Below are 12,179 nucleotides of genomic sequence, written 5' to 3' on the forward strand. Positions count from 1 at the left end.
AGGGGAGGGGAGGGGTTACACATTTTGATACATTTTGATAGGGGCGGGGCACCTGTCAGATTGAGTTTGACGAAACCTGGCTATTATACACTACTCCCATGGACAGAACCAGGCGAAGTACCATTCATGACCACAGGAGGGAGCTTAACAACAGAATTCACAACAGGCGGCGGTCACCCATATTCCACAACGGCTCCCTGTCTCTGACAAGATCGATGAGGAGGTCAATATCAAGGCCGACCTCCTCACCGTCCGAATCTGGAGCACGCTGTGAAACCTGTTTGAAAAGGGGGAAAAAAAATTAACACCAAATTTGAAACATTGCTAACCTCCCCCCCAAATTTTTTTAAAAAACCTACACGACGACGGCCGCCACATGAATCACGCTGACGACCCTGGGAGCCACGGGAAGGACCTCTTGCTTGGGCACCAGATTCCGAACTCTAGAAGAAAAATGAAAAAAAAATTATGTGCTGCTTGTTGGTAGCTATTCTATGTGTGTGTGCCATGTGATATATATGTTTTGTATGTGTTGTGTGAGGTTTGAAAGTATCAGTTTCTATGTGTTTTGTTGTAAGAATCTCGTGTTATGTTTTGTGTGTAGTTTAGGGTGTGTTTCCGCAATACATGACAGATACATACCAATTGTGAGCCCTCTCCGTGTGTTTCTCCACCCCTTCCCTCTTCTTCGGGGAGCACCTCTTCTACTGGGGAGTCAGCCTCATCAGCTTCCTACAATGAAAGATAAAAAAAATACATTATAGATACACTCACACACACTCACACACACACACTCACACACACACACTCGACAACGATGGAGCAAGAGAACTTAGGCTCATATTTACCTCTGCGTTGACGAGGAGGAGGAGGAGGGCTCCTCGAAGACATGGTTGCAGGCTCTCGGCTCTCTGACAGGCTCTCGGCTCTCTGGCAGGCTCTCGGCTCTGTGGCTGGCTCTCGGCTCTGTGGCAGGCTCTCGGCTCTGTGGCTGGCTCTAGGCTCTGTGGCTGGCTCTCGGCTCTGTGGCAGGCTCTCGGCTCTGTGGCAGGCTCTCGGCTCTCGGCTCTGTGGCTGGCTCTCGGCTTTGTGGCTGGCTCTCGGCTCTGTGGCTGGCTCTAGGCTCTGTGGCTGGCTCTCGGCTCTGTGGCAGGCTCTCGGCTCTGTGGCAGGCTCTCGGCTCTCGGCTCTGTGGCTGGCTCTCGGCTTTGTGGCTGGCTCTCGGCTCTGTGGCTGGCTCTCGGCTCTGTGGCAGGCTCTCGGCTCTGTGGCTGGCTCTCTGGCAGGCTCTCAGCTCTCTGGCAGGCTCTCAGCTCCGTGGCAGGCTCTCGGCTCTGTGGCTGGCTCTCGGCTCTGTGGCAGGCTCTTGGCTCTGTGGCTGGCTCTCTGGCAGGCTCTCGGCTCTCTGGCAGGCTCTCGGCTCTCTGGCAGGCTCTCTGGCACAGGCTCTCTGGCAGGTTTCTTCCTCATTCTGTCTTGGCAGGGTGTGGCAGGGTGTTGGTTCTTCTGCTTTTGGGCTGGAAATGGATGAAGGCCTCATGGCCCTGCTTTATATATAGTCCAGGGGGCTGACCATAGTTTTTTGAGCATGCTCAGTGTAAAAAGTCGGATATGGCTGCCGGATCCGACTTTTTCCGGATCCGGCGCTTTCCGGTGTCCATAGACATGCATTGTTGCAAAATGCCGGAAAGGCCGGATCCGGCCTTTCCGGCTTTTTCGCCGGAGGCAAAAAAACGTTACAGTAGACGTTTTTTCCAGACGCCGGAATCGACTCGATGCCGGATCCGGCATCAGACTGGAAGGAACGCTGGGCCATCTGGCGCCATCCGGCGCCAATAATATTCAACGGGGGAAAAGCCGGATCCGGTTTCTCCGGTTTTCAATTCCGTTTTTTGGCGGAAGAGCTGGAATTCGCCTGAAACAAAAAACCTGATGTGTGAAAGCAGCCTTAGGCTATTTTCGCACATCAGGTTTTTGCCATCAGGCACAATCCGGCGAGTTTTGAAAAAAACGGATCGTTTTTTTTTCGCCTGATCCGTTTTTTTCTCAGAGTTGTATTAGCGACCAGATTGCACCAGATGGCCACATGTTTCATCCGTTTTTGCCAGAGCCATAAAAAAAATGTTTCCGCCGGACGGAGATAACATACAGAGGAAAGTCTTTTCTGTCCGGTGAAAAAACGCACTGCGACGGATCCGGCAAAAAATGTATGAAACAGATGTGAAATGATGATGAAATCATGCACATTTTCTGTTATCTCTCTCTAAAAAAAGGATCAGTTGCATCAGTTTTTCACTATTTGCAACGGATCCGTTTTTCCACAAATTCACTGGATCCTGCCTGACGAAAACAAACTGATGTGTGAAAGCAGCCTAACTATCCATATATCCATCTACATCTATCCATCAGGCAGGATCCGTCGAATTTTTGAAAAAACAGATCCGTTGCAAATAGTGAAAAACTCATGCAACTGATGCGTTTTTTTTTTAGAGAGAGAGAGAATGAAAGATGTGCATGATTTCAATGGAAAAAATGCATGAAAAAACGGATTCAGAGGCCGGGTTCATAATTTCACATCTCAGTTTCATACATTTTTCGCCGGATCCGTCGCTGTTCGTTTTTTTGCCAGACAGAAAAACCGTTCTTCTGTACTTTTTCTTCACCCGCCGGAAACGAAACAGCTTTTCTGAAGGATCCGGCAAAAAACGGATGAAACATGTGGCCATCACGCGCAATCCGGCGCTAATACAACTCTATGAGAAAGAAACGGATCCAGCGGAAAAAAACGGATCCGTTTTTTCAAAACTCGCCGGATTGTGCCTGACGGCAAAAAACTGATGTGTGAAAGCAGCCAGATATATGGATAGATACATCTATGTATCTATAGATATATCTATCTATAAATATATCTATAGATCGATATATCCATAGATATATAATAGAAAGTTGATGTTTCTTAATGAGCGTTTAATTAAAAAAAAAATGGCGTGGGCTCCCGAGGAATTTTCTGCGCCAGAGGGGGAAAGCCGACGGCTGGGGACCAATATTTGTAGCCTGGGAAGGGGGTAATACGCATGGCCCCTCCCAGGCTATGAATATCAGCCCGCAGCTGTCTGCGTAGCCTTTACTGGCTATTAAAATAGGGGAACCCCCCCCCCAAAAAATGACGTGGGTTCCCCTTATATTTTATAGCCAGAAAGGCTACGCAGACAGCTGCGGGCTGATATTTGTAGTCTAGAGAGGGGCCATGGATATTGCTCCCCCCACCCGGCAACAAATACTAGCCCGCAGCCGCCCCAGAAATGGCGCATTGTAAGGTGACATTAAGCCGGGCTAATAATGGAGAGGCGTCAATAAGACGCCTATCCATTATTAATCCTAGAGTAGTGAAAGAGTTAAAAAAATAAAGACGCATTCAGAAAAAAGTATTTTATTATTCTTAATTTAACCGTACTTACCATACTTGATCGCCTGCAAAAAATCTAAAATAATAAACCTTATACTCCCTGTCCGATGCAGTCCAATTAATAACGAGTGTCCCACGTTGATCTCCCCTATAGAACAGTGACATCAGGTTATGTCACTGTTCTATAGGACCCTCAGTGACACACTGACAGGAGACAATGGCTCCTGCAGTGCATCACTGAGGTTACCTTAGTTCACTGGTCTCACTTTATGGCATTGCTGCGTGGGAACTTTCTCACACAGCAGTGCCACAAGTGAGACTAGGGACTGTTTTTTACAGTGGCGGAGGAATACAGTGCGGAAGAATACCTCCATCATTGTATTCTTGGAGCCTCTGTAAAGCGGTCGCTCAGCTGATGCTGTTGCTCTCCACAGGAGATCATCGGAGGACACTCATTTTAATTGGATATCTGCGCATCAGGGAGTATAGTGTTTGTTTATTATTTTAATATTTTTTACAGGTGACACTGGCTTCAGGGATCAAAGTGACAAGTGATGGTGAGTATGTACTCTATGTTATATGTACTGTATGTTATATGTATGTATTGTATGTAATGTATGAATGTATTGTATGTAATATGTATGTAGTATGTATGTAGTATGTTGTATGTATGTATGTTGTATGTATGTATGTAGTATGTTGTATGTATGTATGTAGTATGCTGTATGTATGTATGTATGTAATATGTATGTAGTATGTTTGTAGTATATATGTATGTATGTAGTATGTTGTATGTAGTATGTACTATGTATGTTTGTTTTTTGTTTTTTTACATTCAACACATTAGCCGGATGATGGGACTACTACTGTCCCATCATTGGCTAATGTGTCAATCACTGTCATTGTAGCAGGCATAGCCCGATGGGACTTGTAGGTTTTTCCGCACTGATTTTGGTAAATCCGCAGGAAAACCGCACTGCGGATTTACTGCGGAATTACCGTGGATTTACCGCGGTGTTTCCTTGTTTTTTTGTGGATTCCACCTGCGGTTTTACACCTGTGAATTCCTATTGAGGAGCAGGTGTAAACCGCTGCGGAATCCACACAAAGAATTGACATGTTGCGGAATATAAACCACTGCATTTCTGGGCTGTTTTTTTCAGCAGCATATGCACTGCAGATTTTGTTTTCCATAGGTTTACATGGTACTGTAAACTCATGGAAAACTGCTGCAGATCCGCAGCGTCAAATCTGCAGCAGATCCGCAGCAAAATCAGCAACGTGTGCACATAGACTTAGAAGTGAACTTCAAGAAGAGTCAAATGGTGAGGAATATTATCTAGACATAACAGAGCATCAGTGATCCAACCTCATGCATTCCAAATTGGATACGACAAACTAATTTGCCACCATTACAGCACAGATTAGGGAAATAATTATTTGCAAATTCTGCAGTATTAAGGCTGAATTACAAGAAACTCGGAGACATACAGGGAATAATAAAATGCATTTTAATTAAAATACAACAGTAAACATTCACTTGATGGTTTAAAAGCTGCACAGGAATATGCAACTGTGACAGAGTACACGCAGCAGGCCCCCCATTAAAAATATTACCCAAAAGTAATAGACAAAGATGTTTATTTCCATCTTCTGAATATGTAAGTGGCCTGCCAGGGAAAAGGTACATTTGTGCTCAAAAGTTTGCATACCCAAGCAGAATTTTGGCTTTCTTGGCCTTTTTTCATAGAATATGAATGATAACACCAAAACTTTTTCTCTACTCATGGTTAGTGGTTGGTTTAAGCCATAAACTACTGTGTTTTGTCTTTTTAAATCATAATGACAACCCAAAACATCCAATGACCCTGATCAAAAGTTAACATACCCTGGTGATCTTGGCCTGAAAACGTACAGAAGTTGACACAAATGGGTTTGAATGGCTACTAAAGGTAACATCCTCACCTGTGACCTGTTTGCTTGTAATCGGTGTGTGCATAAAAGCTGAGTGAGTTTCTGATATCCAGACAGACTCTCACATATTTCATCCAGCCCCTGATGTTTCTGGATTGTGAGATATGGGGAAAGCAAAACAACTGCCAATGGATCTATGGGAAAACATAGTTGAACTGTATAAAACAGGAAAGGGATACAAAAAGATATCCAAGGAATTGATAATGTCAGTCAGCAGCATTCAAACTGTGATTAACAAATGGAAAATCAGGAGCTCTGTAAAAACAAAACCACGGTCAGGTGGACCAACAAAAATGTTGTCCACAGCTGCCAGGAAAATTGTAAGGGATGCAAAGAAATATCCACAAATAACATCAGCCAGCTGAAATACTGGAGTCTCTGAAAACGAGCGGTGTGGCTGTTTCAAGACGCACAATAAGGAGTGACTTGAAGAAAAATGGGCTGCATGGTTAAGTCGCCAGAAGAAAGCCATTTCTGCACAAATGTTACAAACTATCTCTCCAATAATGCGCAAAACAGCACAGAGACAAGCCTCAAAACTTCTAGGTCAAAGTAATTTGGAGTGAAGAGACAAAAATTGAACTTTTTGGCCACAACCATAAACGTTACACTTGTAGAGAGGTCAACAAGGCCTATGATGAAAGGAGCACCATTCCTACTGTAAAGCACGGAGGTGGATCGTTGATGTTTTGAGGATGTGTGAGCTATAAAGTCACAGGAAATGTGGTCAAAGATGAAAGAAAGATGAATGCAGCATGTTACCAGCAAATACTGGATTCAAATTTGCAATCATCAGCCCAGAAGCTGCGCATGGGACGTACTTGGACGTTCCAACATGACAACGATCCAAAAGGGAAGGTCAAGTCAACCTGTCATTGTCTACAGCATAACAAAGTGAAGGTTCTGGAATGGCCATCTCAGTCTACTGACTGTTGTGAATTCTGTTCTTGGGTTCCCTCCAGTGGTTGTAGGTGGGAATGCAGTTGTCACTGAGTCACAGTCCTGGCCAGGTGTATCTGCTAATTGCTGTTCTGACTGGGATATTTAAGTGTGCAGGATTCATTAGCCCTTTCCAGTTGTCAATGTTCCTTGTGAAGTGTTGGATCACTTTCTGGCTTCTCCTGCTAGCTGCCAAATTCAGCAAAGATAAGTGTTTGGTTTTTTGTGTCTGTGGCACACTGCTGTGTGTTTGTTTTTGTTTGTATTCCTGCTCTGATTGTAGGATTCGCTGGAGTTGCAGATATACGCTCCCACATCTTTAGTTAGATGTAGGAAGTTTTTGTATATTCTGCTGTGGATATTTTTGAAGGGTTTTAATACTGACCGCACAGAACTCTGACCTATCCTGTCCTATTTAGCTAGAGTGGCCTCCTGTGCTAAATCCTGTTTTTCTGCCTGTGTATGTTTTTTCCTCTCCGACTCACCGCCAATATTTGTGGGGGGCTGTCTATCCTTTGGGGATCTGCTCTGAGGCAAGATAGTATTCCTATTTCCATCTTTAGGGGTATTTAGTCCTCCGGCTGTGACGAGGTGTCTAGGGCTTGTTAGGTACACTACACGGCTACTTCTAGTTGCGGTGTTAAGTTCAGGATTGCGGTCAGTATAGTGACAACCTTCTCCAGTGAAAGTTCTCATGCTGCTCCAAGGTCACCGGATCATGACAACTGACCTCAATATCATTGAGCCACTCTGTGGAGATCTCAAGCGAGCAGTTCATGCTAGACAGCCCAGGAATTTGCAGAAACTGTAGGCTTTTTGCCAAGAAGAAAATAGAGAAAATAAAGAACCTCATCCACAACTACCGCAAAAGACTTCAAGCTGTCATTGATGTTAGAGGGGACAATACACGGTACTAAGAAATGGGGTATGTAAACTTTTGATCAGGGTCATTTGGATGTTTAGTGTTGTCATTATGATTTAAAAGAGAAAACACAGTAGTTTGACAATAAATGGCTTCACCCAACCACTAACCATGAGTGGAGAAAAAGTTTTGGTGTTATCATTCATATTCTCTAAAAAAAAGGCCAAGAAAGCAAAAATTCTGCAGGGGTATGTAAACTTTTGAGCACAGCTCTAACTATGTCATTCCAAATCCAAAGTCTTTGGAAAAAAGTAACATAACTTGCTGATTGAAAGCAGCCCAGCAAGGTAGAGAATTAGGACCTGAAAATATGAAGTGCAGTCAGCTTGGACACCGGTTCCATAAACTTCAACCTGACATCCACAATTAACGCCTCTACTGCTTTGAGAGCCACAGCTTGCTGTTAGAAAACCTGCCACTGAAAGTGAGATAATGCATCAGCTATACAAATTTTCTTCTCCAAAGAACTAAATGTTCAATTGTAAACAATGCAATACGCAATATGACAAAAAAGATCCAAATGGAAGGCAGAAAAATAGAAGAAAAAGAATTAATGACTTGGACTACACTTAGGTTATCTGTCCAAAAGCACACCTTCCTATTAATAATAATAATAATAATCTTTATTTATATAGCGCCAACATATTCCGCAGCGTTTTACAGTTTAACAGTTTCAAACACAAAAGTCATAAGTAACAACGTTAACAATACAATAATTAAAGCAAAATAAGACGACCCTGCTCGTGAGAGCTTACAATCTACAATGAATTTAGTTGCTTACCTGACAGTTCATCAACACTATAAAGGTACCTTCACACATAACGATTTCGTTAACGATATCATTGCAACGTCACACTTTTTGTGACATAGCAACAATCCCGCTAACGATCTCGTTATGTGTGACAGCAACCAACGATCAGGCCCCTGCTGGGAGATCGTTGGTCGTTGGGGAATGATCAGGACCTTTTTTTGGTCGCTGATCACCTGCTGTCATCGCTGGATCGGCGTGTGTGACGCCGATCCAGCGATGTGTTCACTTGTAACCAGGGTAAATATCGGGTTACTAAGCGCAGGGCCGCACTTAGTAACCCGATATTTATCCTGGTTACCATTGTAAAAGTTAAAAAAAAAAAAAACAGTACATACTCACATTCCGATGTCTGTCACGTCCCCCACCGTCAGCTTCCCTGCACTGACTGTCAGCGCCGGCCGTAAAGCAAAGCACAGCGGTGACGTCACGATGCCGAATTCGTTCCCCTGATCGTTGGTCGCTGGAGAGAGCTGTCTGTGTGACAGCTCCCCAGCGACCACACAACGACTTACCAACGATCACGGCCAGGTCGTATCGCTGGTCGTGATCATTGGTAAGTCGTTTAGTGTAACGGTACCTTTAGAAACAACTCACACTTGTTAGCACTGTTGTTTTGCAGCGCTGGGGACCTGGGTTAAAATCCCACCAAGGACAACATGTGCAAAAAGTTTTTATGTTCTTACTGTGTTTGCGTGGATTTCCTCTGGTTTCCTCCCACATTCCAAAGAAACAATAATAGGCAATTTAAATTGTTAGTCCCAAAAGGAACAGTGACGATAATGTACGTAAAGCGTTGCATAATATGATGGCGCTACTTAACCCCTTATTCTGACTGGCGGACATAGCACTTCATGGGCCGGTGTCAATTCATGGGAAAAATGTGATTTTTTATTTTCAGGGCTCTACGTTATTATCTTCTGTGAAGCACTTTGCGGTTCAGGGTGCTCACCACAGATCTAGATACATTTCCTAATGGTTGTAGTTTCCAAAATGGGGTCCTTTATGCTTTTTCCCTGTTTAGGCACATGTGGGGCTTCCCAAGCCCTGCCTTGCACCCAAACAGTAGTTTTCTAACACATATGGGGTATCTGCGTACTCAGGAGAAACAAATAATCTATTTTCTCTCATTACTCTTGTGGAAAAAGTGGTGATTAATAGAACATTTTTGTGGGAAAAATGTGATTTTCTTTTTATCACGGCTCTCCGTGGGGGTTCAAGGTGCTCAACAAACATCTAGATCTATTCCTTGAGGGGTCTAGTATCCAAAATGTGGTCACTTATGGGGGACTTCCACTGTTTAGGCATATCAGTGGCCCTCCAAATACAACAAGACGTCCAGTCTCAATTCCAGCCATTTTTGCGCTCAAAAAGTCAAATGGTGCTCCTTCCCTTCAAAGCCCTGCCATGCTCCTAATCAATAGTTTTGACCCACATATGGAGTATCTGTGTATTCAGGAGAAATGGCACAAAACATTTTCGGATCCATTTTCTCCTGTTCTACTTGTGAAAATAAAAAACTTGGGGCTAATTTAACATTTTTGTGAAAAGTAAAATATTCATTTTTTCCTTCCATAATGCATTAATTCTTGTAAACCAGCTGAAGGGTTAATAAACTTTTTGAATGTGGTTTTGAGGACTTTGAGGTGTGCAGTTTTTAGAATGGTGTCACTTTGGGATATTTTTGTCATATAGGCCCCAAAGTCACTTGAAATGTGATATGGTCTCTAAAAAATTGTTTTTGTAAATTGTGTTCTAAAAATTGAGAATTGCTGATCAACTTTTAACCCTTCTAACTTCCTAACAAAAAATCAATGTTAAAAAATTGTACTGATGTAAAATAGACATGTTATTTATTAACAGTTTTGTGTGACATAACTTTCTGGTTTAAGGCCATAAGAATTAAAAGTTTGAAAATTGTGACATTTTCATAATTTTCACCAAATTTCCAATATTTTCCCAAATGAACGCAAGTTATATCGAACAAATATTACCATTATCATAAAGCACAATATGTCATGAAAAAACATTATCTAAATCACTGGGATCCGTTGAAGCATTCCAGAGTTATTACATCATAAAGAGACGCTGCTCAGATTTTAAAAAATGAGGTCTGGTTATTATTATTATATATTTATATAGCAACATTAATTCCATGGTGCTGTACATGAGACGGGGTTACATCAAAATACAAATATAACTTACAGTAAACAAAACTAACAATGACAGACTGATACAGAGGGGAGATGACCCTGCCCTTGCGGGCTTACATTCTACAGGATTGTGGGGAAGTAGACAGTAGGTTGGGGGTTGCAGTAGCTCCGATGGTGTTGAGGTGGTGGTGTGGTCATTACAGGTTGTAAGCTTCTTTGAAGAGATGGGTTTTCAGGTTCCGTTTGAAGGATCCAAATGTGGTGGATAACCGGATGTGTTGGGGCACAGAATTCCAGATTATGGGGGATATTTGGGAGAAGTCTTGGAGGTGATTGGGTGAGGAGCGAACAAGCGTGGAGGAGAGAAGGAGGTCTTGGGAGGACTGGAGATTACGTGAGGGAAGATATTGAGAGATTAGCTCGGAAACATATGGAGAAGAAAGGTTATGGATGGCTTTGTAGGTCAGTGTTAGTAGTTTAAACTGGATACGCTGGGAAATTGGGAGCCAGTGAAGGGATTTGCAAAGAGGGGAAGCAGGAGTGTAGCGAGGAGAGAGATTAATTATTTGGGCATCAGAGTTAAGTACGGACTGGAGCGGTGCGAGAGTGTTAGAGGGTAGGCCACAAAGCAGGATGTTCCAGTAGTCGAGGCGGGAGATGACTAAGACATGCACAAGCATTTTGGTAGAGTGAGGGTTGAGGAAAGGACAAATTCTGAAATTTTTTTTGAGCTGGAGACGACAGGAGGTGGCGAGAGCTTGGATGTGCAGTTTAAAGGACAGGGCAGAGTCAAGGGTTACTCGGAGGCAGCGGATAACCGGGAAGGGGGAAAGTGTGAATTCATTTATCATGATAGATAGATCAGGTAGGGAAGGTGTACGAGATGGAGGAAAGAAAATTAGTTCTGTCTTGCCCACATTGAGTTTGAGGAAGTGAGAGGAGAAGAAGAAGGATATGGCTGATAGACGCTCTGGGATTCTGGAGAGCAGAGAGGTGACATCTGGGCCAGAGAGGTAGATCTGAGTGTCATCAGCATATATATGGTACTGGAAGCCATAGGACTTTATGAGTTGTCCCAGGCCAAGGGTATAGATTGAGAAGAGAAGAGGTCCTAGGACAGTGCCTTGAGGGACACCAACAGAGAGGGGGCGAGATGAAGAGGTAGTATGGGAGTAGGAAATGCTAAGTGTGCAGTTGGGGACGTATGAGGAGATCCAGGATAGGGCGAGGTCTTTGACACCAAAGAAAGAGAGGATCTGTTGTAGGAGGCAGTGGTCAACTGTGTCGAAGGCAGAGGACAGGTCTAGAAGGAGGAGTATAGAGAATTGTCTGTTAGCTTTGGCTGTAAGTAAGTCGTTCGTAAGTTTGGTCAGGGCAGTCTCAGTGGAGTGGAGGGCACGAAATCCAGATTGTAGGTTGTCGAAGAGAGAGTTAGATGCAAGGTGAGAGGAAAGTTCAGCATGGACATGCTGCTCAAGTAGTTTGGAAGCAAATGGGAGCAAAGATATGGGGCGGTAGCTGGACATAGCACTCGAGTCAAAGGAAGGCTTTTTGAGGATAGGTGTGATTATGGCATGTTTGAAAGCAGAGGGGAAGGTACTAGAAGTTAGTGATAGATTGAAGAGATTGGTTAGCGATAGGATTAGTGTAGTGGTGAGGTTGGGGAGGAGGTAGGATGGGATGGGGCCAAGTGCACAAGTGGTGAGGTGTGATTTGGAGAGAAGATGAGCAAGCTGTACTTCAGTGATTTTGGAGAGGGAAGTTATCGGGTTAGGGCATTGGTCTGGCATACAAAGGGGTTGTGGTGGTCGGACAACAAAGACTTGCCTTGTTTGGTCTATCTTATTTTTGAAGTGTATGGCAAAGTCCTCAGCAGAGATTAAGGAAGTTGGAAAGGGCAGTGGTGGACAGAGGAGGGAGTTAAAGGTGTTGAACAACTGTTTGGGGTTGTGGGATAAAGAAGATACGAGGGATGTG

The sequence above is a fragment of the Ranitomeya imitator genome, chromosome 2, assembly GCF_032444005.1.
Source record: "Ranitomeya imitator isolate aRanImi1 chromosome 2, aRanImi1.pri, whole genome shotgun sequence".
Lineage (NCBI taxonomy): Eukaryota > Metazoa > Chordata > Amphibia > Anura > Dendrobatidae > Ranitomeya > Ranitomeya imitator.